Consider the following 24,355-nt stretch of genomic DNA (forward strand, 5'->3'; position numbering starts at 1 on the left):
AGTGGTCAAGACAGGTGTGACGTGTTTGATCGCTGAGGCCTGCTAGTCAGTCTGACCTGGTGCTATCCCTCCATGGGTTTCCTTGCATTTCAGCCTCCCAGCTTTCCTGCATACCCCTATGAGCATCCCTAGTTTGCAGAAACCACCCTCACAGCCAATTCGGGCAGCTGATCAGAGTGGCCTTGAAAGCAGATCTTGAGTCAGTAGGTTGGTTTGAAAGTAATATGACCTAGAGATTTTCAAAGGTGGCATCTGGAGTCAGCCTGGTGTTTTTTCTTCCACATTTCCCCACGTCCCCTCCTAAAGCGAGTCTTGGTGGCAGGATTCACACATACCATCCTCCCTCCATTTGTGTTTCCAGTCATGTACCAGTGCCTGGCAAAAGGACCTTCCCTTCAGGGCAGGCACACGGCAGTTATTAAGAGTCTGGTGGAAGGATGAAGCAGTCCTAGTGGAACTGCCTTATGGCTCTGAGCATTTGCTTAAAGGCATTTAAGTTGAACTGGCTCACGTTCTGTTAAAGTACCATAAATGCAAGCTTTTCTTACTCATATGTAATTGAATAACCAGCACAAAGGAAAAAAACATGTTCTGCTCTGACTAAAATTGTTTTTAGCCAGAGTTGTTGCACAGCATTTAAAGTTTTTATTTAACAGTTTTATTATGTAAATGAGTAATAGATTTTTTTAGCCTTAAGCAAAAATGCACTTACAGACCTAAAACATCCTTTGTGAAAAATCTGAGACGCGTGATGGGATTCTCATCCCATTACGCCATCTCACCCGCACCAAACAGTTGCACTATATTAAATTCATGTGATGAGAAGATAAAAATCTATTAACTTTCTGCTGACCTTATCGACACAGGAATCTCTGCAGACATTACAAAAGCCATATCTCTTCTGACTTTTACATCCAGAGCCTCATGCTCCAAAGTCCCAAACCAAATGTAAAATCTTCATGATGAGTGGGACCCTGACACCAATTCAGATTCCAGGCTTGCTGGCTTGCAGTCAATGGAGCCTCCTCTGGGGCACAGAGGCTAGCCTCTACTTTGCATTTGACTTGAGGGGCCTTTTTTTTGCCATATGCTACTGGGGACTCTGAATCAAAACTATTTCATGAGGACCATATGTTATGAGAAACACATGATGGAAAGTGAACAGCAAAAAGTTGCCCCATATCACTGGGTGATGTATTACAAACATAATTAAATCTGAAAAATGTGCAGTGTTATTTCAGTTAATCATTTTTTTTTTTTTTTTGCAATTTAAGTAAGGAAAACATAGCCCAATTTCCAAATTACATACCAAAGTCCAGATAAGCTAAAGCAGATTGGTGGGAGAGGAGTAAAACAAGAGCTGTACACCCTTGTTTAAGCTTCTGTAAAAGGTCTTGGTGTATTTAAGATATGTTGGTAGGAAGGTGACAAATTATAGTCTTTGTAAATAAAAGGTTTAAAACACTATTCGTTTTCTTTTGAATCAACAATGAATTCAGACCATCCCCAACTTATAAACAAGCAGCAAGTCAAAAAGATCACTGTGTGTTCATTGTTTAGAACCCAGAGTATAATTAAAATTTCATTATTAATAGCTATTAGGTTTCCAAGCTAGCCTATGAAGACCTGTCTACTCCAGCTGTTTCTGAAATGTGGTATTTCTACTTTATCTTGATAGCATTAGTTACAGGGAGAATGGACAACATATTCCAAATTCAATGGAATTTATTTATTCATTCTCTACTATGTTTTCCCAGAATATACTGATTACTACATTTCCCCAAAGGATATCCCAATTTCCCAAATGTCCCCAAGCTGGAAGAAATCATTTTCTATTCTGAACCCTTGGAATACTTTATTCGTACTCTTATAATCACTTTCTACCTAAACTACAGGTTTTTGTCAATTGAGCTTAACTACTCCACTTATTTTTATATTTTTATATTACTAGCTTATTTTTACATTTCTCACACCCTAGTTCCAAGCCCTGAATTTGGCAAGTTCTCAGTACATATATATGTATAAAAGTGGATGCCTATGTAAATAAAGGAATACGATCTACTAGGGTTGCCAAACATATTTTCCCCTCAGTGGCACTGGAATCATGGGATGTAATGGGGGAAAGGGAAGAATATGATAATGATAATGACAATGATGAGAATGAGGATGATAATAGCAAATAATATTGTGTGTTTACCATGTGACATGCTCTTGTCTAAGCACTTTGAAAGTGTTGACCAATTTAATCCTTGAAACAACTCTGTATGGTAAATTATATATATGTAATGTTACGTGTATGTGTGTGTGTGTGTGTGTGTGTATATATATAATATCCCTATTTTACAGATGGGATACTGAGCACAGAGGCATCAAACAATTTTCCTAAACTCATACAAATAGTAAGTATAATAGATATTTCTGGACACCAGAAACATATTTGCTATGTACATGTGCATAAGAGGGAATGCTTCCCTACATTACTCCAGAATACAAAGCTTCTTTCTGCCTTTCTCATCCACATAATGGAAGACACTTCTTGGGTGAAATACTCCACAGTTATTTCAGTTCTCACTGGTGAGTCTGAATATAAGCTCTATGAGAGCAGGGACCTTGTCAGTCTTATTCACAATATCCCCAGCCTCTAGAACAAGGCTGGCACATAGTAGATGCACAAAAGGTGTTTGCTGAATGAATGGATGACTGAGTCTGTGTGGGGTAATGATAGGGCTAAGGATGGGACTCTAAACTCAGGTTTCCTCTGTGGGTTTCACAGTTTACTGGTCTTAAGAGGAGAGTTTCCTAAACTTGCCTTATGATAAAAACCACCTTCAGCATTTGTTAAAAATTACCCATTCCTGTAGATTCTGAGTCAGTGAGCTGAAGTGGAGCTGATAAATCTGTTTTTGTTGATACTGCTGCTGCTGCGGTTTTTAACACATGCTTCAGGTGGTTCTAAGCTTAGGAAACCTTGCCCAAAGGATACCATTCTGTCTCTTGGGACACTGCCTCTATGATAGGCATTTGCAAATTCACCAAGAGTGACAGATAGTGCCTCGGGCACTGCCACTGTCTCTTCCAATGCAATTTGTACATTATGCCGAATCATAATACAGGCCTTGTACTTCTGCCTCAGCTAACTTGTCTGTGGGATCCTGCAGCTCTCAACCATGCGGAGGAACGCTTCCATTCACACATTTTGTCCCCTTAACCCTGTCTTTTCTGAGGGTGCATCAATGTCTGATGAATGAATTAATGATGGAATAAACACCAACATGGGCAAACAAGCAAGTCAGGCAGTTGTGAGGAGTGGAAGTGTTTCATAAGCTTCAGTTTTTAGTTGCACGTAGTAGCATACAAACAATGGCAAAAAGAATATTAACATGTCCTGTTTCCATTGCTTTCCTTCTGACTTAAAGAGCGTTCCTATAACAGCTAATAATCTGTGGACCTCAAAATCACTATATATCTTTTTTAAAATATTTTATTTTCCTTAGTTATAATGGAACAGATATGGTGACCTTGGTACCCAAAGGATTATTTTAGTCTTACAGATATCTCTCTCTTCCTTATTCTCATTTTTATTCTTCTTTCTTCCCCCAGTCTGATAATTATGTCCAGAAATCAGTAAAGAACATCAATCTTGGTTGGGATAAATTTAAGTAGCTGGAAATCATAATATCTATGATCCTCCAGAGTCTAGAACACGGTTTCTAAATCTCAACGCTATTGACATTTTGAGCCAGATAATTCTTTGTGATGGGGAGCTGTCCCGTGCATTATAAAATATTGAGCAGTGTGTCCCTGGCCTCTACCCAGTAGGTGCTAGTAGCCAACCTCCCGAATCTCTAGTTATGAGTTATGACAACCAAAAATTTCTCCAGATATTACTAAATGTCCCCTGGGAATCAAAATAACTCCCAGTTGAGAATCACTAATCTAGAATGATTTTTTAAAACAATGTGCTTTTTAACAGATTAGTCGATATTTGGTATTTATGTTAAAGGATATATTAATCAAAGTTGCTTGAACATCAAACGAAAATATGGACATAATTTCTTAAAGAAATTGTTGGTTCAAAAGAATCATGACTACCCCCTTAGATGTGAAGTTCAAGAGATATCAGGCAGAAGCTGAAATGGAATTTTGACATTGCTGAGATTTTACAAAAAAATTTGAAAGGAGGGTGAGCTTGAAGACTAACTAAAATGTCTCACTTTTGGCAAAAACATCCAAAGTGTAATGCACTTTGCCAACAGCTTTGCCCTTGGCTTTTTGTCTTGTTTTTTCTTTTTAACTTAAGGGTAGTTCAAGGGTAGTTTTAATCTGTATGTTCCTGGTTCCTATAATCTAAAAATCATCCAAATGCTGTTTTATAAGAGTATCTCATAAGCTTTGATGTCCAAGAAGCCTGGGGGCCCTTTTTTTATGTGCTTATTTTCTTTTGAACCAGGAAATTGTGTTTTGCCAAGAGCAAATGGAACTTGAGCCTCAAAAGATTTGAGCTCCGTTTGAAACACAGAACCCACAAATTCTCTACAGGTTCTCAACTTGATAAAATACATGCTTTCACCTTCCCTCAGACCAAACCTCTGCTGGTTCTACTTTAAATCACCATTAGCACAGTCCTATACACCTAAAGATTTCCCCACAAGAAAAAGGGTTAGGCCGTAAGTCTAAATTCCTGACACAGCACTATTTTCAGCTGGACTCATCATCAAAATGCTCTGCAAGGTAAGAGAAGAGAAGTTAAACGAGAAGACAGAGAAAAGGTGAGAGATTCAACTAAGTAACTAAGAAAGTCCTTTGAGTTTCCCCAGGACCAAATCCAGCAAACAAGAGATTACATCAAAGTTAAATTGTTTACATATTAGATGACCTGTCCATTTTTTTCCTTACCATTGATTTCCACAGTACAAAAATATTATTTCAGTGGCAAGGATGTAAACCTTATTCATAACAGGATTTCAACCACATCCTGAGAACGAAGCATCTCCTTAGATAGTGTGCTCTCATTTATATCGAAGACATGCTGGTTTTATTTGTCAGTGTTTGTTGAGAGGTCACAATATCAGGAAGCAGGAGATGGCTCATCAAAGCGTCTCTGCAAGCCCCTACTACTCATCAATTAGACAGCACCTTGTTTTTAACATCGGGGCGGAAATGCATCTCCCCTGACCCATTGTTAGAAGCTTCCTTCTGTCTTTAAGTTTTTTGGAAGGGACACTCAGGACTCGACTTCTTTTTTCCAATAGGTAATTGTCACTAATTAATGCTCCTGCTGCATACAAGAATGTGGACCTGTGACCCTGAGTAATCTGGGTCTGTATCTCTGGCTTTGGAGCAAGGACACTCTAATCTCCTGACTCTAACCATGGGGGCCCAGGTCACAGACACAAGACTTCCCGCTGGGTTCCTGAGCAGGCCTTACTCTGCTTCAAAGCCAGTGAGTTCAGTGGGGCAGCCTGACTTCAAGGAGAATGTGGCATCTGGCCAGTGAATACCTTCTGAGGTGAGATGTTTTCTCTGAAGGTCTGGAGATCTTTCTGCAGAAACCAAGGTCTCTAGCTCTATTCATTCCACATTCATTTACTGGGTACCTGTTCTGTGCCAGTCTCTCACCTAGGCACGGAGGATAAAATGAGTAAAACAGAGTCCCTTCTGCTGACAAGGAACTAGAACTAGGCTCAGTCTTAGCCCCTTGTTAAAATACCCTTTAAAGTGTAACTAGATAAGGTGGTCTTATGTTCCATCTTTTAGATCTAATGTTTTTGTTTAATGGTGCTTGTTATTTTCTCATTAATAAAAACTGATGAGCTCACATATGCATTAATTCATCTCATTTCACCATAAGATTCTTCATTCACTTTCCCTCCCTTCTCCTCTCCTCTCCTCTTTTCTTTTCTTTTTTCTTTTTTTTTTTTTTCTCTCTCTCTCTCTTTCTCTCTCTCATCTCTTTCCCACACACACAAACTAAAGCATGGGAATTTCTGATGAGCATAAGACTCAGAATGACTCCAGGATAAAAATATAACTCTTTCCCATACTCTTAACAAAATACTAGATTACTGAGGATGCCTGTCCAAAATTCCTCCCTCACTTAAACAGAGCTTTAGGTTTTCCTTTTCCTCTAGTGAAGATCTTTCTCCAAAACCGAGGCTAGCAACTACCCTCATGCATATACACCACTGGATTAATTTCAAATCAATAAAAATGATATAAACAAATGCCCAACATTAAAAAACAATAAGGAAACTCTGAACTTCAAAATAGTTAAACAAAAGGCTGGTCATTTGTAAAATAGTCTTCATATTACAAATGTCGGATTCCTTTGAATAAATCTGGCCTGGATTCCTTTTTAAACATTTATGGCTGCTTGATTTCCATGGTTCAAGAACCTATCACTACTAAAGAAATAAGCTACAACCATGTATTATGTAATTAAACAGGCCTAAGTGATAGAAACAAATCTACCAGGTAATAAGCAGTGAGCTCTGCACAATACTTTAAAAAAAAAAAAAAAAAAAAAAAGACGGTCTCTCACTATGTCGCCCAGGCTGGTCTCAAACTCCTGGCCTCCTCCTGCCTCAGCTTCCTGGGCAGCTGGGATAAAAGGCATGAGCCCACACACCCAGTTAAGCTCTGCACACCTCTTTTTGGGTTATGCTGCTAGTGCACCCACTTCGGGAAGACAGCACAGCACAGCACATAGAAAGACTCAAGCTGGGCTGCTAAGTTCAAATCCTTCTCCTCCACCAAGTTCAGCAAGTTATCCAATCTGTCTTTGCCTCCATTTTCTTATCTGTAAAATGGGGGGTTAATAATCATATATTAGATGAGTTCACATCTCTAAAGCTTCTAGAAAGTTTCTAGCCCATAGTAAGCACTATACAAGTGCAAATACTAATACATGTTTATAAAACACATAGGCTCACAAATACATGACCCTATACTTAAAGGAAAAGCAGGCTAGAGAGATGTTAGAAATAGTTGTTAAATTGGCTTAACTTTCTCAGGACACCTTGTACCCACCACGTTCATGTCTCCTCTAGCCAACTATAAAGTTATTAACACAAGAATCCTGTCTTATTCATCACAGTATCACCCAGTCTGTGACAGTGCTTACACAGAAATGGCCCTTGATAAATGTGGGCTGAATGAATGAACACATGGATTTGATACTTTGAGAACTAAATTAAAAGTTATTCCTACTAGCATTTTTAACACAAGAACTATTGAGATTACTTATATATTAGTAGTAAAATGTTTGCTTTATTCATTTGATTGCAAAATTTATAATGAACTCAGTGAAACTTGTCCACCTTTTTCTACATGTTGAAATTTTCAAAAATCCATAAGATTACTCCTCACACACACCTCCAAGTATCCATAGAGATGGACCTACTTCATACCATTGTATTCATAATCCAATTATTTCTAGAAATCCCATTGATTTCAGGGAACTGAATTTGATAGCCAGGAGGCATTCCACTGGCTTCTTAAAGGACATTGTTGGTTTTCATTTTGTTTTGTTTTGTTTTCAATTGCAACTCAAACAATGAATCCTCCAAAGATGGTTACCCTCACTCTACAAAAGTGCTAAGTTAATATTCTTTAAAATAAATACAAGCATTTCTTGGACTAGATACCATCAACTTTAATTTTATTTTTCTCACATAAATGTTAACCAAAAACTAAATGATAATTTCCTTCTGTCACACAGGAATTCCACTGTGGTGGAACAAAGTGTTATCTCAAGTTTCACAGAGCAATTGTTCAATCATTCCTGTTGGTGGCTCCTTTCCAAATCTTCGAGAATGGCCCAGCCAGCCAGCCCTTGAAACTGGGAGTGGGAGGCAGAGGGGGAGTCGCTGTCAGTAAGAGCTCAGCTCTGTGGCATACTGGCTGGTTCTCCCCCAGGAGCATCTCCTACCCATGAGGACAACGCCCAAAGCATGCTGCCTGCTTGGGGACAATTGCTGGGAAACCTCTAAACATTGAACTTGTGCAAAGGGGGCATGGAGGCATCAAGGAAAGCTTCATCTCACCCTATTTTGGTGAATTAAATTCTCACGAAGTTTGGGGAAGAAAAGAGGGGGCTCAGAAAAAGAAATGTATTCCTTAGAGTTTTTTTTGTTTTGGTTTTGGTTTTTTTGTTTTTTTGGTTGGAGATAGAGTCTTGCTCTGTTGCCCAGGCTGGAGTACAGTGGCACGATCTTGGTTCACTGCAACCTCCGCCTCCTGGGTTCAAGCGACTCTCCTGCCTCAGCCTCCCAAGTAGCTGGGATTACTGGCACCTGCCACCACACCTGGCTAATTTTTGTATTTTTTTAGTAGAGATGCCATGTTGGCGAGGCTAGTTTCAAACTCCTGACCTCAGGTGATGCACCAGCCTCAGCCTCTCAAAGTGCTGTGATTATAGGCACGAGTCACTGCACACGGCCAATTTATTCCTTATAGTTGAAAAGCAGTAACTAAGATTTCGGCTTCACTGAAAGAAAACATTGTTCAAACTACATTACCTACCTCCTGCTAAAAATCATCTACAAAGCCACCCTTTAGAGTTGGGTCAATTAATCTTTCTAGATAGACTGCTCAAAGAGGAAGGGAAATTCTGATACATGTTTTCCTACCAACTTCCACATACAGATGAAGTAGGTTTGTTGAACCTTAGATGCATAGAGCTCTGAGCCCATTTATGATACCAAATCTGTTTGTAACATAAATCAACCAAATGTTGGAATTAAAATGAGTATAGAATAGCTTAAAGTTAATAATCAATTCTATTCTCCAATTCCTTGTAAGTCTTGAAAGTTTGTGACACAACAGAAACTAGGGTTATATCTCTATTTTCATTGTATTTTCTTCGCCCTCCCACAAAACTAGGAGCAATTAGTCAAACCCAGTATATTTTTTTAAGATATGGGAGTGGCTTTGTAGAAGAATGGCTTTCCCCCTCACAAAAAAGTCTAGACTTCTTCAATTAAAAGATAAAGAAAATTAAAAGACCCCTAACAGAGGTAGGACCATAGGTAATTATTATTTTTTATGTATTTCTATATTTTTATAACCTTACAATAAAAGTAAATCATTTGCATAATGAATATTTGTGTGTTTGTGAATGTTCATGTGCACCCAGAAGGAGTCTTGACCTGACTTCAATGTTTACATAAATCACCTGCGAATGTTGTTAAAACTCAGATTCTGGTTCAGTAGATCTGAGATGGGCCTGAGAGTCTGCATTTTTAACAGGCTCCCAGGTTACTGGTCCATAGACTATACTTTGAGTGGCAAAGTATACTGTATAGTGCTTGTCTGATTAAAAGTTCCACTAGGTGTCTTCTTTCCTGCCAGTCCAAAGGAAGTTAAGAAACTTGACCCCAACACTTTAGAGCAACAACCAAAGCAGAGTTAGAGAAAAGCTGACATCACTTATAAAACTTGGTCTGCGGTGCCTTTGGTTTTTCTCTTCTTTGAGCAACTTTGGTCTATAAAGACTTGTCCCCTACCTCATATTGGCCAGAATCTAGCAGCTAATGGGAGGGGCGGGATTATAAAGGGAGAAAATTTCATACTGATAATTGTTTTAGCCAAAGAATGGGTAGCCCACCTGCCATCAGAGTCTATACCAACCATTTAGAACCATGAAGAGAGTTCCAGGCCCTGAACTCCTGAGCCTTGACCAGCCCTGGGACACTTCTTAGAACAACTGTCTCCCCTCTCCTGTCTCAGGTGAGTGGATTTTTATTCTTCATAACCTTGGCTCCTCAACCCTCAGCTCCTTTGCACTGAGCTCTTTCCAAGCTTTCTCCTCCTTCATAGCTCCCAGGCAGACCCTAGACTTTTCTTCCTCTCCTCCTTAAGCTTCTTTGTCTTCTCTTTCAGTGCCATCAAAATGAGATCACAACTTCAGATCTATCATTGCATCTAGTCCCAATATGGGGCCATGGCATATAGTTAATCCCATTTTAGAAACAAAGACATTTCCACATAGAAATAATAAGTGACTTGTCTAAGAAGGCCCAACAAATAGGTGTCAAGGTGAGTTTGAACCATACACACACTTCCTTTCGTTTACTCCCACTAGCCCTTCATATCTCAATCAGATTATATTTCATAACGGCCCAGTAGCTTTTTACATAATTTGTCACTTCAGTTCACTTTATCAAAAATAGAAAAAATAGGCCGGGCAGTGGCTCACACCTGTAATCCCAGCACTTTGGGAGGCTATGGGGGGGTGGATCACGAGGTCAAGAGATCAAGACCATCCTGGCCAACACGGTGAAACCCCGTCTCTACTAAAAACACAAAAAATTAGCTGGTCATGGTGGCGCGCGCCTGTAGTCCCAGCTACTCAGGAGCCTGAGGCAGAAGAATTGCTTGAACCCAGGAGACGGAGGTTGCAGTGAGCCGAGATCACACCACTGCACTCCAGCCTGGTGACGGAGTGAGACTCCATCTCAAAAATAAATAGAAAAAATAAAATACAGCTGATAACACTGGGTCATTAAACAACAACCGATAAATTTCACCATGGCTTACACCCACCTAAAAAAATCAGAATAATTCTGGTTTAGTAATATTAATTTGCCTTTTGCTTCCCCACTGTATGTGAGATATAGAGCATAAATCAATTAAATATTTGCTCAGTATTAGTAATAAAAAATACGTGAGCATTTCTCAAAGAAGATAGTAAAATCTAACACAAACTATAAAGTAGGCATTATACCTAAAAGCCACCGTCCTCTAAGAAAAAAGACAGTTGTTTCTTCTGCTTAGTAGCAGCATTTTGTTGAAGCTGGTAATCTCTCATCTAAACATTAAAAAAAAAAAAAAGTCCACTCTTTTCTACTAAAGAGAAACAGCTATAAAAACCAAACCAGATTGAAGCTAACAGCAACTGGCCTGCAAAATATGGTGGCATTTTCACAGTTAATTTTCCTGCCATTTGTACCTGAATTTATCGTGGTTTTGAAAAAGTAAATTGAGAGGCTAACACAGCCCTCACTCCGGGTGCACTGGCCGCAGCGCATCCCCAGTCGGGCTGGATATTTAGTGCCGCTGTGCTGAGAAGGCCGAGGAGAGAGCCAGGGGAGGGATTACTGCTCGGTGCTGCCCATAAATCAACCGCAACACGTCACACAGCTCCACATCCCACAAATAAGGCTGGGCTGGAGAGGTGTCACCACTACACAAAAGGAAGGAGAGCCCTGGATGCCTTTGCCCACCTGGCCCTTCCCCTCCTGGGTGCTCATGAAGCAGGGAAGCACCTCAAGATTTTGCTGTCACTTTTCTCCCCTCACTGTCTCTTTCCTCCCTTCACCTGGGGAGAAGATTGGGCCCCAGGTATCCAGTGATTTTAACAAAGGCAGGCCACCACCGAGCCTTAATTCCAAAGTCCCTTCTCACTTGCTAGTTAACCACACAGCCCTTACCTTGTTGACTGGGCTTCCTCCTGAACTGAAGACGGTAAATCAAGTGTCTCCTCCACCCCCAGGGTTCAGTGACTACCAAAGAAATATCTGAACAGCCCTACTCTCCCCTTCTGCCCAAGAATTTTCCTCAGAATATGAAAATCAGGGTTTTTAAAATATTATTTATAAAAACAAACTTGCCTTCCTTTTTAAAACTCACACCACCCTGTAGGAGGTGCTAGTCATAAACGTGCAGAGGCTGAGAACTGTTGGCCCCAAGGGCCAAAATGAAAAACAGCACCCTGGTGTCCCCCTGCGGAACCAGCCCTTCATGTTCTAAGACAGTCATCAACATGATTCCTGAAAACAATAGCGGCTTCTTGTTTAAAATGGAACTGCACCTGCTAGAATATCGTGTCAACAAACAATTGCTTTGTTTTTCATATTAGCCATCTGAGCCGAAGCAATGGGACTTCCTGAAGTGCATACTGGAAGGCTTATTCTTAGAAGGGGACAGAATTCTCATTTTAACACAAGGCTCAGAGGGCCAGAGTGATGGTCATCTTCCTTCCTTCTTTTGTACTCCCCTGTGTTCATCTTATTTGGTTTTCAACAGGTTTATTTCCATTGCAACCCTCTGGCTTCCAATGCCCATAATGCCATATTAGGCAAATACATTCATTTCTGCTTCCTCTCTGTTAATGACGAAGGCCTTTAATTGCTATTCCACCATTTCAAACAGTTCTCAGAAGCTTCTTCCCTCCTCTGTTGAAAGAATTGGGATGAAGCCTGATGAAAATTCTTTGCCAAATGTTCAACCATTGCTAAATCACTCTGCTCTTTCATTTTAGTCATCTAATTATGATGTCTGCTTCCAGTTTTTCTATTGCCCTTTGATGCTTATCTGTTGAACAAATTGTGACACCTTTAAAAGGGGTTATTTTGGTAAAATAAGGTGCTTGGTTCTGATTAAAAAGTGTTTTAAGTGATTCAGCCAAGGTTGTCTCCATGGGCTCAGGAAGTAACCACAGCCAAAATACCCTAGTGAGGGCAGAATATGAGAGGCCGATAATACCTATTATTACCTTCATCAAGGTGCAGCCAGGCACCAGGCTCATGGGAGCAAGCAAAGGTCCAGGCCTCTGACACCGCAGATTCTAAAGCAGCCAGAGCTAGCGATAGGTACTCAACAAGGAACTGAGATCTAGTTTTTTTAAAGTATCTTTATTTTCTTTTCTGTAAAATAGAAGGAGATAGAAGACTAAACACTAGGATTTTATGCTATTTTGAAAATGAAAACGTAGCATGAGAAATATTGCCTGATATAGGAAAAAGAGTTCAGGGCTTAAAGTCTAGATTCAAAGAGCTCTGCGGTCTTAAGAAAGTCACTTTACCTCTCTGAGCTTCACATTTCTAATCAATAAAGTGATGCTGTGAGGCCAGCTGCTCTCCAATTTCCCTTGCAGCTTAGAAAGCCTAAGATGTCTACTCTAGCTAAAAAAAAAACCAACCTTATAAAGAATTTTAAACAGATAAAAATTGTCTGGTATATCAGCTAGTGTTGGTGAATTTTCCTGTTAATTTGAAACTTTGCTCTATTTCACATTTCTTAACCTCTTAATTGAGAATTTACATAACTTGTCAGTGTCTCACTATCCTAATCTATAGAATGGGCATATTAATAGCACCTGCCTCATTGAGTTGTTGTGAGGACCAAGTGCACTGCTACGTCTTCAGAACAATGCTTGGCATGCAGAAAGTACTCCATAAATGTAAGCAACTAGTAGTCATAATAGTAGTAGCAGTTGTTGTAGAATAGCTCTTTGATTTGATTGTTTATAAATGTTTTCAAAAAATAAACAAGCTGGCCGGGCACGGTGGCTCACACCTGTAATCCCAACACTTTGGGAGGCCAAGGCAGGCAGATTACCTGAGGTCAGGAGTTCAAGACCAGCCTGGCCAACATGGTGAAGCCCCATCTCCACTAAAAACACAAAAATCAGCTGGGCATGGTGGTGCATGCCTGTAATCCCAACTACTCCGGAGGCTGAAGCAGGAGAATTGCTTGAACCCAGGGGGTGGAGTTTGCAGTGAGCTGAGTTCATGCCACTGCACTCCAGCCTGGGCAATAGAGTGAGACTCTGTCTCAAAAATGAACAAACAAACAAACAAACAAGCTAAGGTAGGAGTTGTTTTTGTAACCTCCTCAAACTGTCAATAAATAGGTGCCCAGAACATCTGTAGTGCTAGCTCTGCACTGTCACTCTCAGCCCTCACCATTACCTGCATCATTGACAAGAGAGGTAAGGCAAAACCCTATAAAAAGAAGAAAAACTTCCTTGCGACTCCAATCAAGAGACAAGACATGAGATAAAACATTGGCCATCAAGTTTAAAAGATGATAATCTGTATTTTAAGCACTCCAAACTCTCTTTCTTCATACTAAATATTTTGAACTGTCACACAGATGCCAACAGAGGTTTGTTTGTTTGTTTTTTGAGAAGAAGTTTCACTCTTGTTGCCCATGCTGGAGTGCAGTGGTGCGATCTCGGCTCATTGCAACCTCCGCTTCCCAGGTTCAAGCGATTCTCCTGCCTCAGCCTCCCGAGTAGCTGGGATTACAGGCGCCCGCCACCATGCCCGGCTAATTTTTTTGTATTTTTAGTAGAGACAGGGTTTCACCATGTTGGCCAAGCTGGTCTTGAACTCCTGAACTCAGGTGATCTGCCCCACTAGGCCTCCCAAAGTGCTGAGATTACAGGGTATGAGCCACTGTGCCCAGCCGCCAACAGAATCAGTTCATTTTTAAACGAAAGGAGTTAGACTAACATCACTTCCAGCCACTGGACTCCATGTAGCTAAGACCCCACTTACTTTGGGTCACACGCTGCAAAGAGAATATTTTCAGAGTGAGCAAGAGTAGAAGGCTCTGTGCCTGATACTATTTGTGGTGCCCACTCAAATATATCTCATAAAACATCAACTTCCACCTATAGGCAAAGGTTATATCACCTATTCCTGAGACACTTTTGTCAGAATGCATAAGTTAGCTAATATCAGTGGGAGTTAATCTGATTAAATAACTTCTCTTTTATTGTGTGCCTGGCACTGTGTTGGCACCAGAGTTTCAAAGATAAGACAAAACTCTCATGAAACGAAGCCATACTCTTGAGAACTCTCAGATAGTATAATATAGTGGTTAAGTGCAGAGGCGCTGGGGTCAGACTGCCCAGGTCATGGTTGCTAGAAGGAGGAAAGACAGGTAATTCATTAAAAAAAAAAAAAAAAAATTCCACCTCACAGTCTTTTCCCAACTCAACTCTGCTTTCAGGTTGAGTTTTACTGAAATGAAGATCAGATGAAAAGAGTAAGTCAGAACTTCTGTAAGCCAGAACACTTCTTTAGTATACATCTGTGACACAGAACTAGGAGAAAAATCGCACAAAGAAGGGATCATTGAGATTTGTCAAGTCACAATTCAGATTAGATTTGAAGCCCCTTACCCGGACTCTCCATTATCAGATGGTGCAGTCAATGTCATCCTAATTAACTGTTTGCATTCTCAACATCTGCTCATTCTACATTGAACCTACGTAATCTACATATAAACCCCAATGACCATTGATGATTTGTGCAAACTGACAAAAATAATACTGAAAATGTATCATGGTTGCAGCAATCAAAACCTGCCCTTATTCATTTATTCTAGTTCAATGTGCTCTCTTACTAAATGATAACACTTCACAATAATATGATTAAGTATTATCGAAGAATGATAATTTTCCAAAACTACAAAAGTTTCACTGAACAAGCAATTAATCAATTCTAGGAGTTCTATGACTTATATAAAAATAAAAAGCCAGTAACAACCCAAATTCTCATCCTATAAAAAATATAGATTAATGTTTGAAATATTTGTTGAGTCTATGGCCATACCACTGTCTACAGCCGTACCATCCTGAACATGCCCGATCTCATCTGAAATATTTGTTGAACTATTTTTATCTGGAGGATTGTGGTTTACATTTTCTGGATACACATATATGTAATTAGGATGATTTGGGGCCATTTATAAGTTCATAAAGTTTAATTCTCCTCTACTGACCCTACTTGGCCCTTAAAAAAATCATCTAGGAACAAAAAAACAAAAACACCAATTTTTAGACAGATAAAATGCTGTCTCCTAAAACACACACACACACATACACACACACACACACACACAGAGACACACTGGTCTTCTTCTGATCTTTCCTTTAGTGTAACAAAAAAGTTATTCCTTAACATATTTCCCACCTCCTTTCTTCATGCCTTCTCATTGCTTTCCCAAGCTGCTCATTCCAACAATGCCTTTAACTCTGATGACTCTTATTAAACACGACTACTTAATTACCATCAATCTATTATGCTATGTACTTCACCCTCCACTGACACATCTGATCCCATTATGTGCCTGACCTTTAACGGTCATCAAATCAAAGTTATTCTGGTCAGTTCAGTCTGGGCCTGACACATGCCCAGGTCACAGAGATGAAGGCGCAGGGGCCTAGCATACCACGTTACCCTGCCCTTCACTTAACACCTTTGTCAATAGAATTTCACAACTGGGAAACTGCCAGGTTTCTGCCTGGCTTGAATAAAATGCCCCTCCTTTTACAGAAAGCTGAAATAAATAATTACACACATGCTGACCAGCACTGGCTTTTATGTAATTGGTGCCTCTCTACCAGCATGACACACTGCCTTCTTGGATGTTTATGCTGAAAAATCTTTGCTTGGAAAGTGAGAATTTATTGTGCAGCCTTCTAGAGTATACCCAGCACTCCACACTGGCTGAAAATCCCCTAAAGATATAAGAGAGATGGAAAGACAAGTTGAGGATGGCCACAGCAACACCACCAAGTGGGTGGCCGCCTTCCACTGAAAGGCCAGTCCACGGAAGCATTCTGGGTTCACAGACTTGTGTGCTACCCTCTGATGGGAACAGCTGTTCGGGCTGCTCTATCTCAAAGCTGCATGCTGAAAAACACTCCCACTCAACCTAATGAGACAGCCATTTAGAAAAGAGGCTCTTCCTGGCTAGTAGGGCCTGGTCATTGTTATTCACCCACAGGCTTTCCCTGGTGGTGAACATGGAACTGTTTTCCCAGACCAAACATGGACCCTCCCTCGAGGTAGCCAGACACACTGTCTGGTGTGCACAAACATTTTGACTTCTGACTGGACAGCTAGACCTGGCAGTGCCTTCCCCTTGCTTTACTTTACTAATGCGTGTGTATTTTTACCAGCCCCTCTGGGAAAACTGCCCTGCTTTATAGCAACTTGCCACTGACAAGGAATTTCTCATCAAGATTGAAATCTCTCGCCATCCCCAAAGCTCCCAACTCTTCTGAGTTTCTGAGCTCAGGACAAGGAGACTTGTCCTTGGAAAAAAAAAAAAAAAAAGAAAGGAAGAAGGAAAAAGAAAAGAAAACTGGCTTTAGGAAGCAGTATTGTGGTTTTTTCATGGCTGTGATGAACGAAAACCCTCCCATAGTGGCCCAAAGGCAATTACAAACATTTGGCATGTGACAAATTAATAGTGAGACTTATTTCTTAGAAGAACAATGATTTCCTTAGATTTTTTTTAAGTTTCTAGATTCTCTAGAAATTTTCCAATGGAATGTGTATTACCTTATTCTTTTTCTCCCACCTCCTCCAAAATATACCAATCTGAGATGATGAACTACATCACCTATTTAGCTCCCTCTTCTCACTCTCATTCCTGACAGGTTAAAGCTGTTTTCACAACAGTTTTCTCTTTTTGCCAGGCTCTTAAGCATTGCCTATTATTAATACATACCAAATTTACTTAAAAGTCTTAACATAGGGCCCATAAAGCAACACAACCCTCTAATAATTGTATCAGCCATCGGGCTGAAACAAGTTCAGTTCCCTGAAAAATAGGAAGTTTCACTGTGTAAGAAATAGGAACACAAATAATAAATCAGAAAAAAAGACTTCAATCCCATTATCATCTTTCATCTGAAAGACTGAAATTCACAGTCTTTCCACAAATCACTTCACTTGCTATTAAATGTCTTCCAAAAGACTCTAAATGTCTTCTAAATTGAAGTTAATTGTTAAGGAAGGATACACTCAGGTGATCTATCATTAGGCCCAGTAAAAATATTTGGCAATGTGAGCTTCATTTCCATCTGAGAATCTCAAGACAATTGACCAGCAATCAGAAATTATTCCCACATTAGGAGAGATGATCGGAAGTACAGATCCTACAGTAAATACAAACCTCCCATTTCAGACCCAACTCAGATTTATTACCAAAAAAATTACCCATCCAAAAACTAGCATGTTGAAAATACAGCATAAGCTATTATTTGGTATGTAACTTCTTTTATATTACAACCATTTACCACTTTTATTTCCAAAAACTCATTTTATTCAAAAGTTTCCTTATGTAAGTGATGGTTCTGAAGGCACAAAAATATCTCTAACATTTTCCTGAAATTTTTATTGGTTTAAAAGTGAGTACCAGAAAGAATTCAGATAAGCATGACATAGGACTGGTGTGTTTATAACAGCAGCTGTATCTGTTTGCATTTGTGGTGTAACTTATCCTCACCCTCCTAAACCTGAAGACCCATCTCTACTTTGATTGACAATTGTATATTAGAGGAATTCTCACGGTAATATGTACACTATGTAAATTTCTCTATGTCTGACTGGCATAAACAGACTTTGCCCAATTAAAGAGTTAATAATCATTGAGCAGAGCTTGGGAGCAGAAAGTACCCTGTTGCTTTAAGATACATTTGCCCTCAAAGTAGTTAATAGGAAATTTAATTCATAAAGTCTTAGGAAATGTCACATCAGTAACTATTCCTCTCTCTCTCTCTCACTCAACAAAAAGAGCCTCAACTGATCTCATTAGAACACTGAGATGAACTAGCCTGTGGTGAGTAGCTCAGAGGTTTGGTTTGCCCAGGGCCTGGCCTCCACACCAGCCTTCCTCTCCCTCATGATGACAACAATTTCAAGTTTTAAAGGATTGAGCAGCCTAGCTTTTTTCCTTACATTTAAAACACAGCTGGTTTCTAGGAACAGTCTTCAGTGTTTCATCCTTTACTTGATTATCTCAGAAATGTTGGAGGCCTTGAAGATCCTGGATGTCTTTTCTCTGCTCCTTGACAATCCTGTGTGAATTTTAAGGTTTCTTTTCTCTTTTTTTTCTCTTTCATCTTATCCCTGCTTCTCTTTTTCCCAAACTCTCAAATAAGTGGGGTTTTCCCTTTCTCAGTTCTTAATATGTCTCCATAAACATCTTGCCCCAGTGAGTACACACACATGCACAAACACACATAACAATGCTATATGAGGGTTATGTGAATGTTCAATGTGTCACTAAAATTGCTGATGTCGGTCTGTATTTGTAATACCTTAAAGAAGGATCAATCAATTAATCATTTTAAGTTCTGCTTAAAACAAATTACAGCAGTCAAAAAAGTGATGCACAACCCCTTAAACAATGCTAATGTATTCTTGTGAAAGGATCCAATTGACAGTTTTACGAGACTGGAGTCTGGTGAAAGCAGGTGTACACGGCCCAGCAAAAATGGCACTATGTCGTGAGGTTTGAAGGGAGATGCGAAAGTCATTTTATGTGGTTGGCCTCTGCAGAGCCTCAGAGAAATGAGGCAGCAGCGAAAAGCCATCTGCTGCCAAGATACAAGCACAGCTATTATACTTCTCGCTATTCACATGATCATACCTGAAACTGATATGGAGTGACATTACCCAGCAGCTTAATTAATGCTTTTCTACACTGCATGAAATACACATTGGCATCAGCCAAGCAAAGGAAAAATACTTAAGTGGATTCTTACATTGAATTACATATATGTTGTACTTTAATCAGAGATGAACATGTTACTTTTGAAATAAAATCTGAAATTGTTATTCCTTACACAAGGAAAAAAATCAGCATTGCAATCTAAATCTAAATTGGAATGTAATTTTGAATTTCTAGTAATAATGGATTCTAAGGGCAGCATTTGAAGCTAAACTCTTAGAAGCAAATAAAATAATTGATACTTCTTTTTTGGTCCACAATACCTTTTTATTTTTTGTTTTCTGCTCTATTTTAGACCAGCCTTTGTTCTTCTTAATTTTAACTTGTGAGATAAACTAATGGCCTTTACCATAAAGCACGTTTATAAACAAGGACAGTTAGGAAATCAGGAAAGAGGACAAGAATTAATTTGCAGTTCTGTGAGCGAGTGGATAAAGCTGTGATTTACACCGCAGATTTGAGCAGTGCTGTGGTCAGATCACAGGTGACGTGGCGGGCCTCAAGCCTGCCTGTGCAAACATAAAGTCAGAGTCGGAGAATTTGAGATGCACCGACTATTTTGCAAGAGCTCAGGAAGCTGCTCTACATACCAAAGAGCACCCCCAGAGAGAACTTCAACCCTTTAACCAGGGTCTCTACCAAGAATATTGTCACCTGCCACCTGTGAAACTTCGAGACAGACACCTCTCCATCTCTGAGCCAGGAATTCCCACTTCTTGGTGTTCAGCTCCAACTGCTGGTTTTACACCTGCTGCGGGGAAAGCCTCAAATATCTTAGCCACATTTGGAAGTAGTTCATTAAAGAGGTTCTAAATGCCTATTTTTAAAAATATTTTTAGAACACTCAAGAGTTTTATAGCACAGGAGAGGCCTATAAAAGAAAAGTACTTTGCTAACAGTATATGGAAGGAAATTTTTCAAATTAATTTTTAGTACACATTGTTGCTTCTGAGAGTTTTTGTTTAATTTTTATAGTGTTAGAGGTTACACTCATCATTTTATTAAAAGATTCAATTAGGTTTAACATTTATGGAGCACCTTTCCTTTGCAGGCTTCTTGGCTGAGGATTCAAGGATGAATTAGAAGTGACCCTATATAGGAAGCTCATTGTGTGGTGAGACACACACAGCTATCTCTATACATTGGCAAGGTACACACAAGACTCCAAAGCATCTCAGGGGAGGGAACAATTCATTCCGCAGTGCAGTGGGAGTTCAGGGGCCATGCTGAAAAGGTGGTCCGGCAATGTATCAAAGAAGTGATAACAAGTTCTCTGGGTCTTAAAGGATGATTCAGAGTTCTCAAGAAGGAGCTCAGGGGGAGGAGCATTCCCGGTCCATGCTAGAGATACAGCACTTGCAAAGGCCCAGAGACCAGGAAGCACAGGTGCTCTTGCAGATTAGAAAGTCAGCTATTGGGCCCTGAGGAGCAGAATTCAGAGTGCGGCAATTTGTGGCATTCATTTTCGGCCACTCCACTTTGATAAACATCCTACACCAGGCAAACTTTGGCTTACTAGAGTACCTCTCAAGCAATATGCTGAAGCTAAGTAGATTTCTGTGGTGTTTGACTTCCCAAAGAACTCAAAGCACTTAATCAATAAAGAACACCATCCCATCCCATCCCCTCCCCTCCCTCATCTCAGTGTCTTGCTGCTGCTTGAAATTTTTTTTTTTTTTTTTTGAATCTCTAAAGATAGCCATTGGAGGAGGAGGAAAAGAAGGATATAAAAGTTATGGTATATTTACGATGTTTACATATAATAAATATATGCATTTTACATTTTTTAAATGTCTATAAATACAAGATTTATAAATTTGCCGACATCATAATACCATGCAGACAATGTGGTTTTGTAATAGAACACAAGTGTGAAGTTTTATGATGGACTTTTTTCTAGCCTCTGTATATCTGTTGTAGTATATATACCTTTGTTTAGAGAAAATGTCACATAATGAAATTTGAGGTCCTTCATAAATGTAGAGCCAGAGCAAATGCACCCCAGCCCCATGTGCCCACCCCCATCCAGTCCTTTCTAAATGTTTACTCAGTTAATACTAAATAGTAAACTAATAACAACTCTACTCCCCAGCCGAGAGCTCCTGCTGTTGGAATAGGCATATTTTACTTAAATAAGTGTTCTTACGTATGAGATTGGAAGGCTACATGTGTAAGGGAACGTGCATGTAGGTAATGCCTTTGTGGAAAGTCCACACCCCACCCCAAGATCTCTCTTGCTAAGATTCCAAGCTCACTGCCTCTGGAACTACTGAATGGTCAGGGACAAGTGGGGAGGTTTGCTGTGGGTCACTCTACCTCCACCACTGCCGCAAAGGCCCATTTCCTGGGCTTTGCTCCCTCTTCAGTTCACTGCCCAGAGTGGAGTTAACGGGGACACACTTCACCACCTCAACAACCACTGGTGGTCCCTGCAGCACAGGCTGCCCAGCCGTCCATCAAAGCGGAGCCTCCTGAGAACAGCAGAATGCCAGTTTCCACTGTCAACCCACCTCTCCCAGCCCTTCTGCGGAGCCCTGCCAAGGACTAGTCCCAGCCTGCTCAACTGAACAACTCCCAGCATGATGCGCAGATGGAGAGAGAGTGGCTTGTGACGCTCTCCACACAATGAAGAAAGAAACGTGCCTTCTCTCCTCAACACACAGCAGCTCCCTGTCATGACCCCCTGCTGCTGTTACAAAGTCATTAACATCTACTGTGCCCCTGGGGGTGAGGGAAAGCCAAACCCCGGAACAATATCATCTCTGCTAAAGACACAAAACTTTTGCTTATGGCACAGGCACAGAGAATTCTGAATAAACAGGCTCAGGGTTTTCTGGCACCCAGTGAGTGGCTACCTCAGAAAGTCACCTTGGTTGTAATCCCAGCACTTTGGGAGGCCGAGGCGGGTGGATCACGAGGTCAGGAGATCGAGACCATCCTGGCTAACACGGTGAAACCCCGTCTCTACTAAAAATACAAAAAATTAGCCGGGCGTGGTAGCGGGCGCCTGTAGTCCCAGCTACTCGGGAGGCTGAGGCAGGAGAATGGCGTGAACCCGGGAGGCGGAGCTTGCAGTGAGCCGAGATCGCGCCACTGCACTCCAGCCTGGGCGACAGAGCGAGACTCCGTCTCAAAAAAAAAAAAAAAAAAAAAGAAAGTCACCTTGGTTTGACAAGGGGCCCATGAGAAGGATGGATTTTGGGGCATTTTTCTCTTAATCCTCACAAGTTATGGGGAGAAAGAGCTACTATTCTGGAAATTCTGCCCCCAAATGTATTCTTAAAAAAAAAAAAAAAAAAAAGACAGGGTCACACTCTTGTTCCCCAGGCTGAAATACAGTGGTGTGATCATAGCTCACTACAGCCTCAAATTTCTGGGCTCAAGCAATCCTCTCACCTCAGCCTCCTGAGCAGCTAAGACTACAGGTACACACCACCATGTCCTGCTTATTTTGTATTTTTATTTTTATTTTTGTAGAGAAGGGGTCTCACCATGTTCTCTAGGCTGGTCTTAAATCCCTGGCTAGTGACATGGAACTACAAGGCTGTTTGTTTGTTTTTGTTGATGTTATTTTGCTTTCATTTTTCCCATCTCAGGTAGAACAGCAGCATTTTGAATCTTTCTCTACCATGTACTCAGCACCAATTCCATGAGCTAAGTTTAGGGACCCTGTCTATACCACTACTTGGTTTGTATAAAAGTGCTGGGATCCCAAAGTGCTGGAATTACAGGCGTGAGCCACTCTGCCCAGCCCCAAATTCATTCTCATGAGACTTTGCCCAGCCTGTAAGAGGGAAGCCTCCAACCCCATGTAGAGATAACCTGATAGCAATGCTGAGGGAAGCATAGTGATGTCCTCCTCCATCAGCTATCCAGATCAGGCTGCAGGCAGCTCTGCAGTGGTGGAGCACAAGGAGACTGCAGAAGGATCCCTAGCCTTGGGATCAGTGCCCTGGCTTCAAAGCCCAGCCTTGCCTCTTTTAAATTGCTTTCATATGTATCTGCAGCTAGTGTTTCCCAAACTTCACTCATCCCAGTACTTCCTTTGCAAATATCTGTGCATCACCTGGGCAATAGTTACTTCATGATTTTCTTCAAGCACTCACTTTTGTCCCCTAAATTCATCCTAAAAGAACAAGTTCAAATGGAAAGTCAGTATCTTTTGCTATAATAGAGGGAATCATAAAAAGAGAGAAGACAAAACAATGTTATTAAATTCTAGCTAAATTCTGTTATCTGATGAAGCTTCTGTCTTTCTGTTGACTAGAGAAAATAGCAAATTTTTTTTATTTTGTTTTATTATTATTATACTTTAAGTTTTAGGGTACATGTGCACAATGTGCAGGTTAGTTACATATGTATACATGTGCCATGCTGGTGTGCTGCACCCATTAACTCGTCATTTAGCATTAGGTATATCTCCTAAAGCTATCCCTCCCCCTTCCCCCCACCCCACAACTGTCCCCAGAGTGTGATGTTCCCCTTCCTGTGTCCGTGTGTTCTCATTGTTCAATTCCCACCTATGAGTGAGAATATGCGGTGTTTGGTTTTTTGTTCTTGCGATAGTTTACCGAGAATGATGATTTTACATTTGCACTTATTAGAAGGACTAAAAGAGAGCTTGAAACTAAATAACTCACTTCTTGGTTCAAGGCTGTTGAGTACTCAGGCTATGAGCCACCCAAATTACCCCATTCTAGTCTACACCCTACAGTTTAGGAAACCCCAGGCTAGTGACATGGAACTACAAGGCTGAGTTTGTCTGCTCTTGTTGATGTTATTTTGCTTTCATTTTTCCCATCTCAGGTAGAACAGCAGCATTTTGAATCTTTCTCTACCATGTACTTAGCACCAATTCCATGAGCTGCTAAGTTTAGGGACCCTGTCTACACCAGCACTTGGTTTGTGTAAAAGGCAATATACAGACCCAGCTTGAACTGAGAGCAAGGAAAGGCCATTAGCTATCCTCTGTTCTCAGTCATTCCTTCCTTTCATTTATTCAGAAGCATTCTGGAGAGAAATATATATATATATTCAAAACATATTTTCAAAATATGTTTCAAAATAAAGCTATGTGAAAAACTCTTAGAAATCT

The 24,355-nt window shown here is 40.4% G+C and overlaps 1 protein-coding gene and 1 long non-coding RNA gene across 9 annotated transcripts in view; both read right to left on the reverse strand.

The window, feature by feature from the left end:
- The window catches only part of MECOM (MDS1 and EVI1 complex locus), a 580,330-nt gene that overhangs the window by 524,563 nt on the left and 31,412 nt on the right, over positions 1–24,355 (reverse strand). The window lies entirely within an intron of this gene.
- On the reverse strand, positions 1,069–23,678 carry LOC129143552 (uncharacterized). The gene is made up of 2 exons (XR_008547170.2): positions 22,423–23,678; positions 1,069–22,128 (listed from the first exon to the last, which is right to left on the reverse strand). It is a non-coding gene; the product is annotated as an uncharacterized LOC129143552 (long non-coding RNA).

This window comes from Pan troglodytes, chromosome 2 (assembly GCF_028858775.2).
Source record: "Pan troglodytes isolate AG18354 chromosome 2, NHGRI_mPanTro3-v2.0_pri, whole genome shotgun sequence".
Classification (NCBI taxonomy): Eukaryota; Metazoa; Chordata; class Mammalia; order Primates; family Hominidae; genus Pan; species Pan troglodytes.